Consider the following 20806-nt stretch of genomic DNA (forward strand, 5'->3'; position numbering starts at 1 on the left):
CTTTCGTATCCTTCAGTTCTATTCCCAACTCTCGCATTGAAATCGACCATTAGCACTATTCTATCCTTGCTGTTGACCCTGACCACGATGTCACTCAATGCTTCATAAAACTTGTCAACTTCATCCTCATCTGCACCCTCACATGGTGAATACACGGACACAATTCTTGTCCTAATTCCTCCCACTGACACATCTACCCACATCATTCGCTCATTTACGTGCCTAACAGAAACTATGTTGCGTGCAATGGTATTCCTGATTAAGAGCCCTACCCCAGACTCTGCCCTTCCCTTTCTAACACCCGTCAAGTACACTTTATAATCTCCTATCTCTTCCTCCTGATCTCCCTTTACCCGAATATCACTTACTCCTAGCACATCCAGATGCATCCTCTTTGCTGACTCAGCCAGTTCTACCTTCTTTCTTTCATACGCCCCATTAATATTGATAGCTCCCCATCGAATTCCATTTCGTTCGCCAAGTTGTTTCCAAGGTGTCCCTCGCCTGTCAAATGGGAGTGGGACTCCATTACTCCCATAGGTCCGAGGCTTGCTTAAAGTGTTCTGAGCTCGGTAAATTCATGAAGCAGGATGCTGCCCTACTTGCACATAGTCCAAGTGAGGATCTCTCCTCTAACGGGTTATGGACCACCGGTGAATTGTGTAGTCCTAGCCGCCTGAGCACAAGGAGGGCCACGACTTAGAATATGTCCGAGATGCCCACTCCCATTCCATAGCAACTGGTATCCCGACTCTCAGGACCACTTACTAGGCCACTCAGCCGTTGCCCATGGTTCACGAACTAGGAAGTGACTACAGTAACCCACAAACATGAACCATACGTTTATTAATATTATTTTTATTAGAGCCCTGATTTTTATGCATTAATAGGTTAGAATACAAACTTACTGAAGCGAGTAGCAAGTATAGTCTACCTTCACAACGACTATGCTATGGGGTTTGCATAAAAATTAAGAGTACGGCCATCAGAACCCCTAGAATTTACGTTACTCTTGCTACATTATGGAAGAGCGAGTGGCCGACACTTCCTGCTAACTAAATTAGTTTGCACATCTCTAGTTATTATTAATAACAAAAACATTACAGTTGAGAGATATACCTGCCTACAGTGGTATAGCAATGTTATTAAAACATAAATTACATAGTCTACATCAGGGCCTCTTAAACGCCCAAAATCTCACGCGTGCAAATTTAAGCACAGAGTTCCTGTGCACAGTGCATCGGTTCCATTCGGCTCGGCTCGGCTCGGATCAATGCTTCGTCTCTGGGCTACTCTGCTAAGCTCGGCTTAACTCGGCTCGGATTTGGAGCGTTACGGAGCAAGTGAGAAAGAGGGAGACAGGCGGAGCGAGCGAGACAAGCTTGGAGAAAGAGAGATACAGCGCTTATGCTCCAAATCGAGGAGTGGGGGTCTGCACTCTGGTCTACCAAGCGAAGTCGTCTTTTGCACCGTGCACAGTGCATGCACCTCACTCTGAGAGGCCCTGGTCTACATCATCATAGGTTTCTCTGCTTTTCAGCAGAATCAGGCATAGCCATGATCCAATCATGAAATCCTGGGGGGAAATTTGAGGTGGTTTCCTCTTGCCTTCCTCAATGTCATTTTAGATTCTTTACCAGCCGCCCTTGACATAGCGAACAGTCGCAGTTGTGGCCGCCTCTCTGAGGTACAGACTCTACGGCTGATATTTGCTTCCATCTTGGATACAGAAACCTTTTGCTCAGTTAATCAGTGGGTTGCCTCTTCTACCACGGACACCGTACTGAAGCCCTTCTTGTCCACTGTAGGTACCGTTGAGGTCTTCACTCGTAACTCTGAATTGGGACTTTTACCAGATGCTACATATCGAGTCAGTGTGCTCTGGGACTCGCATGGGCGCCACTCGCTGAGTAGAGCTGACTCAAAAGAGGGGTCTCTACCTACTAAAAAATTACATCTATTTATATAAAATAAGAGTTTTGTATGTGCATTGCTCAGAATTTGAAAAGAATGGTATTTCTATATGAGCCATGTCCATAATAACAAGGAAATGGACTTTTTACTTTTCCGTAATTTCTGTCTGTCTGTCTGTCTGTCTGTCTGTCTGTCTGTCTGTCTGTCTGTCTGACACGTATCACGAGAAAATGGATGAAGGAATTAAATAAAACTAGGTATGTGAAGTTAGGGATGACCCGCTACAATCTAAGCTATACATCATTTTAATCGTGCTAAGTGAGGTGGTAGTTTAGGGGAAGGCCTAAATTTTAATTCTCAAATATTTATATTATTAGTGGTGCTATCGATAAATACCACATAACTAAAGTTATATAAAATGAAATTTCCGATCATGTAGGTCTAACATTTTTACCGTACCGGCTATGATAACACAGATATTCGTGACTTTGTATTTTTGTTGCTAATTCCATATCAATGCCAAGCCGCGAGAAAATGGGTTAACAGAATTTAATGGACGTCGGTATGTAGAGTCGGGGGATACGAAACTACAGTCTAATTTATAAACAGGTTTATTTACCCTGGATGAAATTATAGTTTAGGGGAAGGCGTCTAAAAGTTAATTTTTAAATACCTATGTTATTGTTCCTACCGAAAAGTACTAGCAGTGAAGAGGGGGTTTCTCCTCTGGCTTGGAGGAAAAATTTGCCGACTCATCGGGTACTCCTAGGAAACAGATTAGTAAAAGAGCATATTTTTTGCCCTGGGACTCTCCCTTATTCGCCTCCCCCCCCCCCCCCCCAAAAAAAACTAAGAGTGTTCACGGATCACGGCTGTCTGCGGGCTGGTCATTCCAGCTCTGTAACTTTGGACTGTTAGATCGGCAGTGTAGTACTGTTCGTTAAAAGCGAGAAATGTGTTGTTTTTCATTTGATCGAGTATTTCATGTGAAATGATTGCTTTTATTCGCGCCATTCCTACTGATGTCATTGTAATGACCTATGTTCATTTCAGTTGGGAAAACAACTAAGACCGTTTTCCTGAGGATGTAAAAGACGGGTGGAGGTTGCATCCGGCAGATAGTGGGTTCGAATCCCCTTGTCGGCAGCCCTAAAGATGGTTTTCCGTGGTTTCCCATTTTCACACCAGGCAAATCCTGGGGCTGTACCTTAGTTAAGGCCACGACCGCTTTCTTCCAACTCCTAGGCCTTTCCTATCCCATCGTCGCCATAAGACCTATCTGTGTCGGTGCGACGTAAAGCCACCAGCAAAAGAAAAGACAGGTGAAGAATGAGTGTCTGCCATTATAATGGAAACTCCCTAACCTGATTGAGACTGATGATAGGCAAGCGGGCCTACCATTACAATGACAATCCCCTAACGCAGTCTTCATATGAGAAAAGACGTTTGGTGATTTCTGCGTCGCGTTTCCAGGGTAACTTTAAGAGCTATGCAATTTAATACAATCTTGCTCACAGCGTGTACACTACCTAACCTAGAATTCTGTATACAATGTAGAATTCCGTAGCGAAGCACGGGTACATCAGCTAATACAAAATAAAATACAACAAACACTTAAACAAAAACAAGTTATGAGAAATTATACGAGGGCTGTAAATAAAGTAGTGGCAATATTTAATGAACTAACAAGCTGTTGTATTACATTCTTTCAGTGTAACCTCCTACAGAGTCTATACAATTCTGTCAAATTTCGGGAAGCCCTTGGAGACCGTTGCTAAGGCGTTCTCTGTTGGTGACAGCGACGGAGCGCCCTACTGCGCGGAGTATAGGTGCCACGGCAGGAAATCAGCGGCCTCGGAAACAGGTCGAAGTCACAAGGACTCATTTCTGGTGGGTATGGGATGGACGGACGATCTGTGCGATGCAAACCCTCAGTCTCATTCCAACCCGCACGAAACGCCTTGACCCATCGTGCAACCGTCTTATACGGTAATGCATTCTCGCCACAGGTTTCGCGTAATCCTCGATAACATTCTGATTCATTTTTGCCCTGAGCAACCTTGATTTAATTCCACTAACCCTGATCAGCTCTTGAAAACATGCTTTAGAGTGATGTAATTGACACTCTTCACTTCAACGCCACACAGCAACAATACTCCCAATTGAATGTCTGTAAAATGCACACTACACATCGACAACAGCGCCACGTGACCACTCCCATACACTATTTGCGCATGCCCGATCTCCTGCGAGTGTCTGAACAACGTTGCTACTACCTGATTTACAGCACTCGTATATTATTTCATAATATTGAAGGTAGAATAAAAAGAAATACACTATAACAACAAACTGCATGAGAGTTTAAAATTAAATAATTAATTGTCCGAGTCCTTGGTTGAATGGTCACGCTAGTGGCTTTCGATGCACTGGGCTCCGCGTTCGATTCTTGACTGTGTCGGGGATTTTAATTCTGTCTAGTTAATTCATTCTTCTCGCTCCGGGCTGTGTGTCCGTGCTCGTCTTAATACACATCTACATAAAACACAGAACACGACATTAAAAATCACGCAATAGTGAACACACTCCTCCACAAAGGGCTGGGGTCAGGAAGCGCATTCGGCCGTGAAACTGGACTAAATCCGTACAAAGGGTCAACCTCATAGAAAGATACGAAATTTACGGAAAATTACTTGAAATATTCCCTTACATGTACAGTCCGACTCCTTGGTTGAATGGTCATCGTTGAGACCTTCGGTTCAGAGGGTACCGGGCTCGATTACCGGTCTGGTCGGGGATTTTAATCACGGCTGATGAATCCTTCTGGGCAGGGATCTGGGTGTTCGTATTTTCCCCAACATTCCCCTCCTCAAATTCAGACTACCCACCACACTACCAACCACCACAGAAGCACGAGATATTGATTACATCTCTCTGTAGAGAGCTGGCGTCAGGAAGGTCGTTCCGGCAGTAAAACAGGGCCATATCCCCATGTGTGACACAGTTCAGACCAGCGAATACACAGGTGTAGGAAAAGTGGTAGAAGACGACTTTATGAACAACACTTTTACACCATTCGTAAGAGAACTGGGTGCATAAGGAATTGCATTACTAGCGTCACTCATATCACTCATATATTGTCAAAATCAAGGACGGGACTGGGACAGATCAATGAAGGTAACAAACTTGATTTAGCACATACAAGGAGCCACAGTACACTCTACACAATGCATCTCACCAGAGATCCCCCTGTGGGTGAGGCCGGTAGAATACATCCACGGTATCCCCCGTCTGTAGTAAGAGAAGACTAGAAAGACGACCAGTGCCTCTCAACTTAGGAGCGTGGGTTGCTCTAGCTTTGTCTGGCATTGCTTCTAATTACTTGTACCGTTCTCCTCGTTTTCATCTTTTGAATAACTCCTGCGGGACTAAATTCCGGCACCTCTGCGTCTCCGAAGACCGTAAAAAGTAGTTAGTAGGACGTAAAGCAAATAACATTAACATTAATTATTATTACATCTTTTGTATCTGACATCCCTTGGTCAACTTTTGTCCTTTTCCGACCCCGACGGTCGAGACTTAGAGAATCCTTTTTCACGCCTTTCATGGTCCTTGGCATTCTCTTGCTGATATCTTCATTTTTAGAAGGGCTGCTCCTCTTCTTTCTTTCTTTCATTCATTCTTTCTTTCATTCTTTCTTTCTTTCTTTCTTGCTCTCTGATTAGTGGTAAGAGAAAATAGTTGCCTAGTTGCACTTCCTCTTAAAAACGGTAATCACCACCACCAGCACCATATATTCGCATATAGAAGCACATATGCATACGTATTAAATTACCCTCAACAGTGCTTCTTCGCACTAAGAATGCAAATATAATAATAGAACACAGAAATTGACAACATATAGAGTCTCGTGCAAGTTGTTACACACACACTTGTGTTGTTAATGTCCGTCTCCATGGCTGAATTGTTAGTGTGCTGGCCTCTGGTAACAGGGATCCCGGGTTCGATTCGTAGAAGGATCGGGAATTTTAACCGTAGTTGGTTAATTTTGCTGGCACGGGGGCTGGGTGTATGTGTCTTCTTCATCATCATTTCATCCTCATCATGACGCGCATGTCGCCTATGGGCATCGATTCAAAAGACCTGCACCTGGCAAGCCGAACTTGTCCTCGGACACTCCCTACGCCATTTTCTGTGTTGTTCATTAACTGCAGAAGGCTAAAATGTTTGGTTACATAAAATACTTTCTAAATGGGTGCTGATTAATGTCTAGACACATAATAACTCAGTGACATAGTCAAAGGTTTCGGTACCAAAGTGACCAAAATTCGAATCCTGGTTGATGCATATGCAGTTAAAACGTCAGTTTCTGTATTTCGGTTTCCACGTAAAACTAGATTTTTTGTGGCTATGATCATAAAGCCACATAAAACACAAACTCCACTTTCTTTAAGTCTAGGCCTATTTACTTTTGGAGTGTGAATTAGGTCTCATTGGTGATTTATTACTGGTTGAATCGATTTAAATGAACAACTATTTTTTATTGATTTCACGTCTCACTAATTACATGTTAAGATTTTCAGAAACGCCAAGGTGCCGAAATTTTTACTCGCTGGTCTTCGTTTACATGCTGGTGAATCTACTGGCATGAGACTGATGTAGCCTATTTGGGATGAATGGAGCCGGCCAACTTGGGTTCAGATAGCCAACGCTATACTGTCTCAGCCAGTCAACCTTACAGCAACCAATTTGATATTGCTAACATGAAGCCAAAATTTAAATCTCTAAAGGACATCTTTCATTTCCGTCTATACCTCAGAACGCAATTAACATTATTCTAGCACCAGTACCTACTGTACCTCCGAAAACAGAAGATCATAAAAACATCATCAATTATAAATTTATAAATTTCCACTTTTTGATGATTGTGTTATTATTATGTTTTTGACAGTGATTTTACGTCGCACCGACACAGATAGGTCTTTTGGCGACAATGGGATAGGAAAGACCTAAGAGTTGGAAGGAAGCGGCCATCGCCTTAATTACGGTACAGCCCCATCACTTGCCTGCTGTGAAAATGGGTAACCACGGAAAACCATCTTTAGGGCTGCCGGCAGTGGGATTCGAACCCACTATCTCCCGGATGCAAGCTCACAGCCGCGCGCCCCTAACCGCATGGCCAACTCGTCCGGTATTAATGTTTGTAAATTATATTGAGATTTAACTTGATTGTAGGCCTATTCCGGATCCGAACGGCCAACTTCATTATTTATCATTTATTATTTCTTTAATAAATCATTCTCTCACTGAAAAACAACCCGATTTCTTCATATATGTATCTCCTGCTTTTATAATTGGTATAACTGGCAGATGTGGAGACTTCCCTTACGGATAATTAAAATAGTCTGCTGATATTTTTGTCTCATCTAAACTCACCATGGGATAATAATTTTAAATTTATCATCTGAATGTGAGTGAAAAAGTTATTAAAAAAATGTTAAGTAGTTCCTGCCCCACAAATTGAACACGGCGTAATCCTCTTTAGGAGGTGGTACTTCATCACGAGTGCCACTAGGTGGTGGTGGAGCTGGTAGACGACGTCAATGGGCTATGAGGGAAGGAATGATGAGTGCACGTTATCACAAGCAGACGGCACTGACTTTTTGTAATGCGAGTATGAGATATGTTTTTGCATTTGCACGCTGAACACAGAGTCAGCAACGACCTTCTATACAAATATTCTCTCTCTGACCCGTCTGTCTCGTCAAACATACAGTAGGCTATACCATGTTCCTCCGATTCTCATGGCAAACTGTACACAAATTTACAAAAATATTATTCAACCTTTTTCTTCCGCAGTTCCCACCCCTTGATAGGTTCGCGGCTGCAAACTGTGTCACATATGTGGAATTGGCCCTGTTTTACGTCCGGATGTCCTTCCTGACGCCAACACTGTATGGAAGAACACATTCACTTTTGCGTATATCTGTGTAGGTTGGTAGTGTTGTGGTTTGTGTATGTATATTATGAAGAGGAGCATGGTGGGACAAACACAAACACCTGGTCGTGAGTCGGTAAAACTAACCAGGAAAAATTCCGGCACCTCGGCGTCCCCGAAAACCATAGAATGTAGTTAGTAGGACGTAAAATAATAATAATAATAATAATAATAATAATAATAATAATAATTATTATTATTATTATTATTATTACCGTGGTTTGGTGGATTAACAGAGGTGAAAGAAGGTGCCGGGGAGAATGGGTCTAACTACAAAGCCGAGATATGAATTAAAATTTCATTAAAGGTTATATTTTCCAAAATAGCAAAACTTAACAATTTTTACATAGAATTTCAAAGTTTAACAAATAACAACATGCCAACAAATAACCCACAATCATGTACAAGACCAGGAAAGCCAAGATTTAGAGACAAATTAAAAATCTGGGCTTCAAGCCCCAATTTTTTACCATTTCTGAGCTCTCAGCTCACAACCACATATTTACCAAAAGGCAGAAAACCCCTCCATACATGGAGTACTTAATCCCAACTTTGAATATCAAGCCTCTCTGAGGCACTTTTACCACAAATAAAAGAGCTGACCCGCTCTCAATTTTCTGAGCCTATCAAAGGCTGCAGCAGACTTTACCATTAACTGCCCTCAAGGCACACTTACAAAGAAACAGGAGTATCTTGTACCAAACATACTGGGCCTTAGCAGAAAAGAACAGGTTAAGTAAATGACCCAAAATACCAAGATGAAAGGAGGCGTGTACTTGCACTCCTACATGAAACCTTATTAAAACCTACGAGGCACTAGGCCCATGAAACAGGGGCTATTCCCAAACTATGGAGGTGACTCGTATAAGAAAATTTTAAGACATTACAGAAAGGAAGAAAACGTAGTCACCTCCAATAAATATGAAGGGGAGCTCAAGACGGTAAAGCACTCTCTATCCCCGAATCGCAGTTACAGATTTTAATGAAGTTTTTACATCAAACGGCAAAATTTACATGCCGAAAAGATAGTTTACATGGTAAAGGGATTCGAACCTTTCCCGAGGGTTAAACTGCTGAGCTAGCAAGAAAATAAAGATGGTAAAGGGCCATTACCTTATTGAAGAGCTGCTGCTTGGTGAAAGAGGCGCTTCCCGCCTCCTGCTACATGTCCATATACTAGGTTATTAGTTGATGAAGTGGCCGAGAGACAAGAAAATCAGCAGTTTTTATACCCTCGGGGAAAATTCGAGACCTTTCATGAATAATTAAGACACACCCACAGGCGTTTATTGGCTATAGTACACAGTTACACACAAAATCGAAGAAGAAAGACACGATTGGTCAAAAATTAATTACAGAAATAATTGATTGGCTAACTTCAAAAACGGCGGAAAGAAAAGATTAATATTGCCAACCCACAAATGAAAGAACGAAATTTAGTAATAAGAAAACTTATGAGTACAAAATATCTTCAAGAAAGTTCCCTCACTTCGCACCGGGGTGCATGATCATAGTTTTTTTAGTAGAGACATCTATGAGACAATGTCCAAACTTCTCGATAAATAGTAAACAAAAACACGTCGAAATTAACACAGTGACATCTTCAGAGCAAAAGTTTAAGTAGATCCAGTTTTAAGTTAACAGTTTCTCCTGTAGAGGAGTACTTTAAGGCGGAAAATTCAAATTTGCGGCGTAGAGGTGTACCAGCCGGTACAATTATTATTATTATTATTATTATTATTATTATTATATATAATTCGCTGGGGCCATCAAGGACCACGTTAAGTCGTGTTGCATTTGACACTGAACTTTGCCTTCTTTAGAGCCCAAATTTCCCTCATTCTTTGTGAGTGGGCCTGCTTAAGCTCCTCTGTCCAAGGGGCACCGTGTCTTCTCTTCGGTTGCTCGTCTCGGTTTAGCCCGTTCGTCAATATTTTCTTGCGGAAGAGATCTCTGTTAAGGGCGTCTTCAGCTGAGATATGTAGCATTTGCAGGTCTTCTTTGGTATTTCTAAACCAGGGAATTGTGGTTTTGGGGTTTGAATCACAAAGGTGAAATATTTATTTAGTTAACTTTCTTCCGTCCATTCTTTTCAGATGACCTAACATCGTGCCCGTCTTTTTCTGATTGTGTCGGTAATTTTCTCTATTTTGCTGTAGACTTCCTTGTTGGATCTCTTTTGATGGATTCCATTTCTGTACTTTGATCCCAAGATTCCTCGCACAATTTTGCGTTCTCTTTTCTCCAGTTATTCAAGGAGTCCTTTGTTGGCATTTAGAAACAGGGTTTCGGCTGCATAGAGAACTACTGGCTTCAGAACTGTTTCATAGTGACGTATCTTGGTGTTTTTGGAAAGGCATTTTTTGTTGTAGATTGTGCGGGATGTTTGGTAGGCTATTTCCAGTTTGCGTACTCGCTTCTGAAGTGCTTCTTTGTCCAGTCCATTTTTCATGATGATCTCACCCAGGTATTTGAATTTGTCTACTCGGGTGATGTCCCCGTATTTTGTATGGAGTTTTGGTGGAGCCTCTTTGATGTTAGTCATTACTTCTGTTTTCTCAAACGATATCTGCAAACCAGTTTGTTCGGCAATTTCCTTTAAAATTTCAACTTGAGCTCTAGCGGTTTCTATGTCGTTTGAGAGAACAGCAATATCTTCGGCCTCACCCACCAGGTTCTGATGATCTTTTCAAGAACACAGTTAAAGCGTATCGGGGATAGCCCATCACCTTGTCGGACTCCTGTTTTGATGTCAAAGGAATGCGAGAGACATCTGTGAAACTTCACCTTGGATTTTGTATCGGTCAGGGTGGCTCTAATTAATGCCAGCAGTTTCAAATCAACTCCAAATTCATTTAAGATGTTTAGCAGGACTTCCCGGTCAATGGAGTCGTACGCTTTCTTAAAGTCCACAAAGACAGACACATACTGCTTGGACCTTAGTGTACAATATCTGATGATCGTTTTGAGATTTTGGATCTGTTGAGCGACCTTTTCTGAACCCTCCTTGGTATTCACTTATTTGATGATCGACTTGTGATTCCAAACACCCCAGGATGGCAATTGATAGAATTTTGTAAGTCGCGGGTAGCAAAGATATTCCTCTGTAGTTGTTGATGTTCTTCATGCTGCCTTTTTTGTGTAATGGATGGATCAAAGCTATTTTCCGACCTTCGGGTACGGTCTCCTTGTTCCAAATTTTTTCTATTTGCTTTTGCAAGATATCAAGTGATTCCTCTGGGGCATATTTCCATAGTTCTGCTACTACTGAGTCTTTCCCCGGCGCTTTGTTATTTTTGAGACAGGCAATGTGGCGCTTGATTCCATCTCTGTCGGGTGGTCTGGAATCTGGGTACCTGAGTAAGGGTTCCTTGGTCTCAATGGCGCTTTTGCGGTTTAGAGCAATTAAGTAAATTCTTGAAGTAATCTGCCAGAACGCTGCAATTTTCTTCATTTGACGTCGCCAATGTGCCGTCCTTTCGCTCAAAGCATAGAGATGGTGGTTTATAGCCAGTGAGTTTGCGTTTGAAGGCTCTGTAGTACTCTCTGCTTTCATTCTTCCTAAAGTTTTGTTCTATCTTTTCAATGAGAGATTTTTCGTATTTACGTTTCTCAGTTCTGAACACCCTAGCTGCTTGGGCACGTTGGGTTTTGTAGGTTTCCCAATCATTTTCTGATTTCGTGGAGTAGTGCTGTTTCCACGCACTGAGTCTTTCTTGGAGGACTGATTCGCAGGTACCATTCCACCAGGCATGCTTTTTGCTTCTCTTGATTTCTGCAACGTCTTTGGCGGCCTCATCAAGGAGACTTTTGGCGTTGTTAAAGTCAGTGTCATTTGGTATAGCCTTCTCCTGGAACTCCTCGACCCTTTGCCGAAGTTTATCATTGTCGAAGCGTGTGATCTGTTTGGTTGTCTTCCTTGTGTTTGCGGGAATTGGTTTGAATTTGATAAGAGACATATAATGATCTGAGGCCACATTGATGCCTTTCTTTACCTTGACATTCATAATCTTAGGGCTGTTTCTCCTGGAGATTGCAACATGATTAATTTGGAACTCTCCGAGAGCTTGGACGGGAGAACGCCAAGTCATTTGCTTTCTGGGTAGATGGCGAAAGTGGGTCGACATGACCTGCAGGTTGTGATTTTCGCAAATGGACACCAGTCTTTTGCCGTTGGGATTGGTTCTTTTGTGAGCAGGGTAATTTCCTTTAACTTTCTTGTTCACGACCTAGTTGGGCATTGAAGCCACCCAAAAGAAGCTTGACATGGTGTTTGGGGATTTTGTTTCATTTTTCATCCAGTAGGTCCCAGAAATTATCAACTTTGTCTGGATCAGACTTGTTCTTATCGTTTGTAGGAGCATGTGCGTTAACTAGGGCGTAGGTTTTGTTCGCGCATTTAATTGTGAGTATAGACAATCTGTCATTCACAGGTTCGAAATTTGCAACCGATTTAAGGATCTTGGTTCTAACAGCAAACGCGGTTCCAAGCATCACAGCTCCATTGAGGATTCCTCTTTGCGCTTTGCTCTTGAAAAATCGGTAGCCTTCGGATTCAAAATTCTCTTCATCTGGGTATCTTGTTTCCTGTAGGGCCATTATGGATATCTGATTTTCGTGAAGAGCTTTGGTGAGGGTTTTCAGCTTGCCAGTTTGTGTAAGTGAATTTATGTTGAAAGTTGCTAGAAAGGTTTTAGATTTTTGCCTGAGTTTTTGACTCTTGTGCCGAACCCCTCCCTTACAGATAGCATAAGATGTAAATGAAACAAACGTAACGGGAGAATGAGGTGCGGACCGCGATTAGGGAAGGCAGTAAACGGCCCTGAGCTCAAGATGGCCCTCGTTATTAACCAACGAGGACGATTATAGAAGACTACTATAAATGAAACGCTGAATAAACATAAGGACAGGGTTTATTAATAAATTAATAATAGAATCAAAACATGGAAAAAGAAGCCAATCGAATAACAGAAAAAAAAATCTTAAGACATAAACATACCTTCACAAGCGTCCCTGCCGAGATCGTGGAGTGAGCTCAACATAAATTATCGTAACACACACCAAATATTTCATTATCAGCTCACTGATACAGTAGTGACCTCATTACCATTAGTATTTCGATTAAATTTGCTGTGCGCACGGTAGTACAGGCAATATCCTTTTTTTTTTACTTCAGATTACATTATTCACAGCGCATATCTTTCCATTCTCAATTCGCGCGACAACAATAGAAGCCTCCTACTACAAAAACATTTTAACCCACGTGACCAGAGAGATCAACATAAGACGCAAGGAATAAAGGAAGGAATCAGCCAAAAGCGCTGAGTACAGCATCTTTGGTCCAGCAATATAAAACAGGCATGCGCAGAGATACGAAAAATAAGAATACCAACATGGCCGACCGGCGGTTAGGCCGAGCCCAAACAAACGCATGGCCAAGTAAATAACAAATCTGTACCAAGAAAAGAAAATGGGGTACCAAAACAAAATCGAAATGAAACTGAAATAAAACATGAATAAACCAATCGATAGCCCATCTTTTACTTGTATCAGACACCAGCATTCACTCGTAACATTCACACGAGGTACAAATACACATCACATGACTCACCTTAACACAGCTCCAGATCTCGCATATCCAACTAATAACGTGCACTATGGGAGCACAATATAAGAGTATATGTATTTTATATAATCGGGCAAACAGGCAGGATCGTGCACCAAATCACATTAAGCTTGAGTTTCGTACGACTTCAAATAAAACTTTGTCGACACGAAAGTCGTTGCTTCGAAGACGGCCAGGTACAACCAAAACAAATGCACCCGAACAAGTGCACCAAAAATGTGATGGGTTCGAGACCAAATTTCCAAATCAGCAGTAATCATAATATTAACCTCTCACAGTCACACACGCCATTTACACGAACCGAAGTAGAAGATGCACATCGACCGGCCATCAAGGATCGTAAGAAAAAAGTTATGCGAACGTAGTAATAATAAAGTGACAACTGAAAGCACATACCTGTTAAATCAATACATTACTTACGGCATGAATGGTGGTAAACGCTCATTTAAATAAGGTAAAAATCCACCTAAAGCAAAGGAAAGCGATTTCACATCGTCTGGCCTCCATTGTTAAAAAAAATCACGAGTGAGGAAGGCAAAGATATGCGTCAAAAGATGAAAACAGTAGTCTAGTACGGCAAAAGATCGTCAATACACATCACGCAGAGTGCTGCGCTCTGTGGCCTATCAAGGGATATACACAGGTTTTTCCTCGAACTGAGGTCAACAAAACTTGTATGAGTAGTTAAACATAACATATGAGAAACATGCTAAAGGAGCATGGTTCACCATCCAGCAGCCCCACGTTTAAAATGTGTCTTATCTTGGTGATCAAGCAAGTAGACACGTTTTAAACGAGGTTTCCCTTAAAATAAATGCGCGCATTTATTACAACTAAGACCTTAAAATTAAATTATGCCTATATACAAACACAACATAAATGATTTTAACCATATGTTTCAACAACATTCAAATAAGTCAGTTCGTTACATATTGACGTGTGTATTTTCTCACAAAGGGTTACGCAGAATCAATCAGTCTACGCCTTATTACATCAACCGATCCACTTCATTCATAAATTCGAGACCGGGCTTGAAAGAGGAATGGTACAAACAGGTGAACCTCTCCCGTTATGCCAAGGTTTTGGAATTCATTTGGTTCATTTTGATCGAAAAATACCAGCATCCATTCTATCCATTTCATTTTGCGTCGTTATCCCTGAAAAAGGAAGGACTTTAGAATGCAAATAATGGTATGACAGTTCAGTCAAGTTTACGATGCTACCAAACTACAAGGCAAAAGGATCAAACATTACTGTCCCGTTGACGATAGGGCTTCAACAAACTCACGTGAGCTTTTGATACCCTCTTATCGGCTAAATCCATTAACTCCACTGTAACTGGTCCCAGGAATCTCACGATTTTCTTGGGGCTAGACCATTTCAGACACAATTTACCAGTAATTTGGTCAGCAGCAGAGCTTATTGGAAACATCTTCACCACGACCAAGTCTCCAATTTCAAGAGTGACTCTTTTTCTGCCTTGGTCGAATCTTTTAGCCACTCGGTTCCGGGCTCTGACTAACTGGTCCAAAGCTTCTTTCCATTTCTCCTCCACGCTCCTGTTTCTGGATGCCTCCGACAGATAGTTTACGTCCCATTTCAATTGGAGCGGGTCAGTAAGATTTCTCCCTAGAAACAGAACAGCTGGGGAATTGCGATGAGACTCATGAAGTGCATTATTAAAAGCTAAAACAAAGAAAGACAGGTTATTGTCCCAGCTACGCTGGTCCGCGCTGTGGAAGGCAGACAGACAGGCTTTCAAATTTCTATGGAAACGTTCAACATGGGAAGGCTTGGGGTAGTGGGGACTCAGAAAAACGTGTTTAACACTCCATCCGAAACACAAATGCCCGGAATTGGCGACATCTGAAAGTAGAAGCATTGTCAGACACTAGGACTTTCGGGGACCATGAACACCAAATACATGTCGGGTTAAAAGCTGAACAGCGTTGCTCGAATTCATTTTACGCACGGGGAACAACCATACGAACTTGGAAAAGGCGTCGACGACGGACAGAATTCCGACGTTGCCATTCGTGGATTTTGTTAGAGGACCAAAATAATCGATAAACAGTTTTTCCCCCGGGTATGTCGCAACATCGGCAGAGTGGAAACCGGTTAGAGATGATTGAGCAGGTTTGGACCGCTGACACACATCGCAGCTCCTTACATACTCAAGTACGTCCTTTTTGAGGTTGGGCCAAAAGAAATCACGAGAAACGCGGTGCAAGGTTTTGTACTGGCCAAGGTGAGCGCCCAGGTAGGAATCGTGGTAATAATGCAACATCATGGGCCTTAATTTAACCGGGACATAAACCTTGTCCTTTCCTTTTTTGCGATTACGATGAACCAACAAACCCCTTTTGACACTGAACGACTTGTCTCTGACAGACCCATCAGCGACTCCTTTTAACAATTCCTGAACTCATAATCATCCTTCTGATGCTCGGAGATGTCCGTGAAGGACCAGGGATAATTCTGCAAGATATTGATACTCTCAATACTATCAGTTTGACAATGGTCTTCCTCGAATTCGGCTTCATTCTCCTTTTCCCGGTCAAACATTCGCGTTTGACAATCGGCCACGATATTTTCCTTATCACGTACATGCACAATTGTAAATTTATAGGCCGACAGCCGGAGAATCCATCTAGCCGTGCGACCGAGCCGCTTGACATTCGCGCTCATCCACGACAGGGCTTGGTTGTCCGTATGGACAAAGAAATGACGGTGTTCCAAGTATGAGCGGAATTTTTCAACACCTAATACAACAGCCAGGCATTCCTTCTCGTAAATCGAGTACTTCAATTCAGCTCCACGTAACAGTTTGCTAAAGTATGCAATGGGGACTAGCTTCCCATCCTTATCGGACTGATTAAGCACAGCAGAAACGGCGATTTCACTAGAGTCGCACTGCAGAACAAACTCTCGTGAAAAGTCGGGACGGTGGAGGACCGGGGCTTCACAAAGAGCTTTCTTCAGTAGCTCAAAGGCACGGGTTTGATCTTGCTCCCATACGAAACGACAATTTTTCCTTTTCAAAAGGTTAAGGGGGGCCGAAATTTGAGAAAAATCCTTGACGAAACGGCTGTAGAAACCGACCATACCGAGAAATCTCCTGACGCCACGGACATTTTGGGGCTGAGGAAACTCCCTAATACATTTAACTCTGTCAGGGTTAACAGCGATTCCAGAATCGGAGATGATATGACCCAGAAAGTTCAAACGTTTGGAGCAAAGGGACACCTTTTTGGGGTTAATTGTGAATCCGTGCTTTCGCAAGCGAGTCAGAACTTCACGCAGATGAGCCAGGTGCTCGTCGAAAGTGGCAGAGAAAATGAGAAGATCGTCCAGAAAATTAAACACGTAGGAAAATTTTAAATCGCCGAAGATCGTATCCATCACGCGGCTGAGCGCTTGGCCACCAATAGAGATGCCCATCGGGACTTTATTGAACTCAAATAAGCCAAAAGAGGTGGCAAAGGCAGTGCAGGGGCGGCTTTTGGGGTCCAAGGGGATTTGGAAGTAAGCAGAATTGAAGTCGAAAACAGTGAAATATTTGGCCCCATGGAAATGTTGAAACGCACTCTCGATAGTGGGCAACGGGAAGCTGTCGAAGACGACGTTCTTATTTACTTTCCGAAAGTCGATCACCAATCTAGGTTTACCGTCCTTTTTGGGGACTAGGAAGGCGGGGCTACTATAGGGCGACTTGGAGGGGGAGATGACCTTCTTCTCCAACAGGTCGTTCACACATTCACGCATGGCGCGTAACTTAGGGGGCGAGCAACTGAACGGAGGAGATCTTACAGGGGTATTATCTTTCAGTTCAATGGTGTAGGAGAAATCTTTAGCACATCCTAGCTCGACACTTAGAACATCACAAAACTCTTCCAACAGCCCATTTAACATAAGATTTTGATTGTCAGAAAGGTCACATGAGGCATTGGGAAGTTGGCATTTAGTTAGGGTACACACAGAGGCACGTTGGAATGGGGCTTCAAAGGGGTAGCTAACGCCCGATTTAAAACGGAAGGCAAAGGTTCGAGTGATAAAGTCAAGAGACAGGCCAGTAGCTAGCATGAAATCAGTTCCAAGAATCATCGGTACCGACAGGTCGGGAACGACATTGAAAGTCCAATCCCAGGACAAACCATGAATTTTAATGTGACATATGACTCGACTCACCGGACATACCTCACGACCGTCAGCAGACATGAACTTTCCTAAGCTTTCACAACCTTGCAGATACGCTAAATTGACAGAAGACACCAAGGATTGATTGACAAACGAAACACACGAACCGGTGTCCAACAGAGCATAAAATATGCGCGATCCTATAAGAATTTTGGCCCAGGGTGTAGACGAAGGAAGGCCCCAGATCCTCTTATTCACACCATCATCAGGCGCCAACGACGGGCCACCACGCCGGCGCGCCTCTAGTTTCCCTGCTGGGAGTTGCACCGAGGGCATACGCGCAGTGTAACACCAGCAAGACCACACTTCGAGCATTTAGCGGGAGACCTTGACCAACAATTTTTAGAAACGTGCCCCATTTTCCCACAATTCCAACAATTTCTCACCGCGGGCACACTTGCACTGGGTTTGTTAAAAGTTTGGATAAAATTTACACAACGCTGAGGGGCAGAAACAAACTCGGGTCTACGATTGGGGGTACTAAAAGGGGGGAATGCAGAAGGTGCAGTAGCGAAGGAGACGGATTTGGCGGGCGCACGGCAAGCAACATCGGGGAAAGAACAATCAGATGGGGTAGGAGGTGGGCGATACAGTTTATTTTGATTTACGGCAGACTCAAACTCGCGACCAAGGTTTATGATGTCCTCTACACACTCGACCTCAGACCGCTTGATATGCAATTTATAATCAGGGGCTAAATTCCGGTAAAACTGATCGAAAACCTCGGATTCAGGTACCTTCACGCACATCCGATTAAACAAGGTGAGAATTCCAGTAGCATAATCATCAATACATTCCCCTATCCCTTGCGTTCTTCTAAACGTTTCCTGCCTCAAACAATAGTCCATGTCGCACAATCCAAAGCGCTGTTTTATTCGAGCAGCAAAGTCCTCCCACGACTGGATGTTACCTTTAATTAATCGGAACCATCGCAACGCCGGGCCTTCCAGCATTCCAGGAATAACAGGGATAAACAAGTCACGGGGTATTGAGCTACACTGAGCGATATCTTCCACCCGTTCCAAAAACTCAACTACACTGAAGCCGTTCCCTTCCCCCGAGAAGTTTAATTTCCACTTACGTACAACCTCGAACACAGGGTTAACATTAACCTTATAATCGCTAGAGAATCTGGAATTTGGAGAAAAAGGGTCAACACGATTTTCGCCGAGGGCGCGATTACCATATGCAATGGGATGCCTATCGTCAGTACATCTATCACTGTTACTACCAGAAGCAGGCATTTCATTAATTCTAGCACTACGATCTCTCTTATCATTCTCAAGATTAGACATATCTGCCGCGAATACCTCGCTATCTTTACTCAACTCTAAATCTTTGGGGTTTTCCATGATGCAGATTATTTCTCAGAGATATTAAACAACACACACATATAATGGCAAACAAACACTGAAGGTTAGAATTAAATTATATATATATATATATATATATATATATTGGCTTCATGAACTTAAGGCATGGGAATTTGCACTAGACTAATATGTACATAATCTCCATCTCCAGCTCTATCTCGTCCGAATTTCCTTCTTTTCAGATGAGATACCCTAATCGAGTACGCCTCTGCTACCATTTGTGCCGAACCCCTCCCTTACAGATAGCATAAGATGTAAATGAAACAAACGTAACGGGAGAATGAGGTGCGGACCGCGATTAGGGAAGGCAGTAAACGGCCCTGAGTTCAAGATGGCCCTCGTTATTAACCAACGAGGACGATTATAGAAGACTACTATAAATGAAACGCTGAATAAACATAAGGACAGGGTTTATTAATAAATTAATAATAGAATCAAAACATGGAAAAAGAAGCCAATCGAATAACAGAAAAAAAAAAGTCTTAAGACATAAACATACCTTCACAAGCGTCCCTGCCGAGATCGTGGAGTGAGCTCAACATAAATTATCGTAACACACGCCAAATATTTCATTATCAGCTCACTGATACAGTAGTGACCTCATTACCATTAGTATTTCGATTAAATTTGCTGTGCGCACGGTAGTACAGGCAATATCCTTTTTTTTTTAACTTCAGATTACATTATTCACAGCGCATATCTTTCCATTCTCAATTCGCGCGACAACAATAGAAGCCTCCTACTACAAAAACATTTTAACCCACGTGACCAGAGAGATCAACATAAGACGCAAGGAATAAAGGAAGGAATCAGCCAAAAGCGCTGAGTACAGCATCTTTGGTCCAGCAATATAAAACAGGCATGCGCAGAGATACGAAAAATAAGAATACCAACATGGCCGACCGGCGGTTAGGCCGAGCCCAAACAAACGCATGGCCAAGTAAATAACAAATCTGTACCAAGAAAAGAAAATGGGGTACCAAAACAAAATCGAAATGAAACTGAAATAAAACATGAATAAACCAATCGATAGCCCATCTTTTACTTGTATCAGACACCAGCATTCACTCGTAACATTCACACGAGGTACAAATACACATCACATGACTCACCTTAACACAGCTCCAGATCTCGCATATCCAACTAATAACGTGCACTATGGGAGCACAATATAAGAGTTTATGTATTTTATATAATCGGGCAAACAGGCAGGATCGTGCACCAAATCACATTAAGCTTGAGTTTCGTACGACTTCAAATAAAACTTTGTCGACACGAAAGTCGTTGCTTCGAAGACGGCCAGGTACAACCAAAACAAATGCACCCGAACAACATACATACATACATACATTATCATTATAGACTGTTATGCCTTTCAGCGTTCAGTCTGCAAGCCTCTGAGAATTTACTAAACGTCGCCACAATCCTCGATTTGCAACTAGTGTTGTGGCCTCATTTAGTTCTATACCTCTTATCATTAAATCGTTAGAAACAGAGTCTAACCATCGTCGTCTTGGTCTCCCTCTACTTCTCTTACCCTCCATAACAGAGTCCATTATTCTCCTAGGTAACCTATCCTCCTCCATTCGCCTCACATGACCCCACCACCGAAGCCGGTTTATGCGTACAGCTTCATCCATCGAGTTCATTCCTAAATTAGCCTTTATCTCCTCATTCCGAGTGCCCTCCTGCCATTGTTCC

At 42.5% G+C, this 20806-nt stretch overlaps 1 protein-coding gene across 1 annotated transcript in view; it reads left to right on the forward strand.

The window, feature by feature from the left end:
• nwk (nervous wreck) overlaps positions 1–20806 on the forward strand; it is a 1047247-nt gene that overhangs the window by 639928 nt on the left and 386513 nt on the right. The gene's annotated exons all lie outside the window — the stretch shown is intronic.

This window comes from Anabrus simplex, chromosome 5, assembly GCF_040414725.1.
Source record: "Anabrus simplex isolate iqAnaSimp1 chromosome 5, ASM4041472v1, whole genome shotgun sequence".
Classification (NCBI taxonomy): domain Eukaryota; kingdom Metazoa; phylum Arthropoda; class Insecta; order Orthoptera; family Tettigoniidae; genus Anabrus; species Anabrus simplex.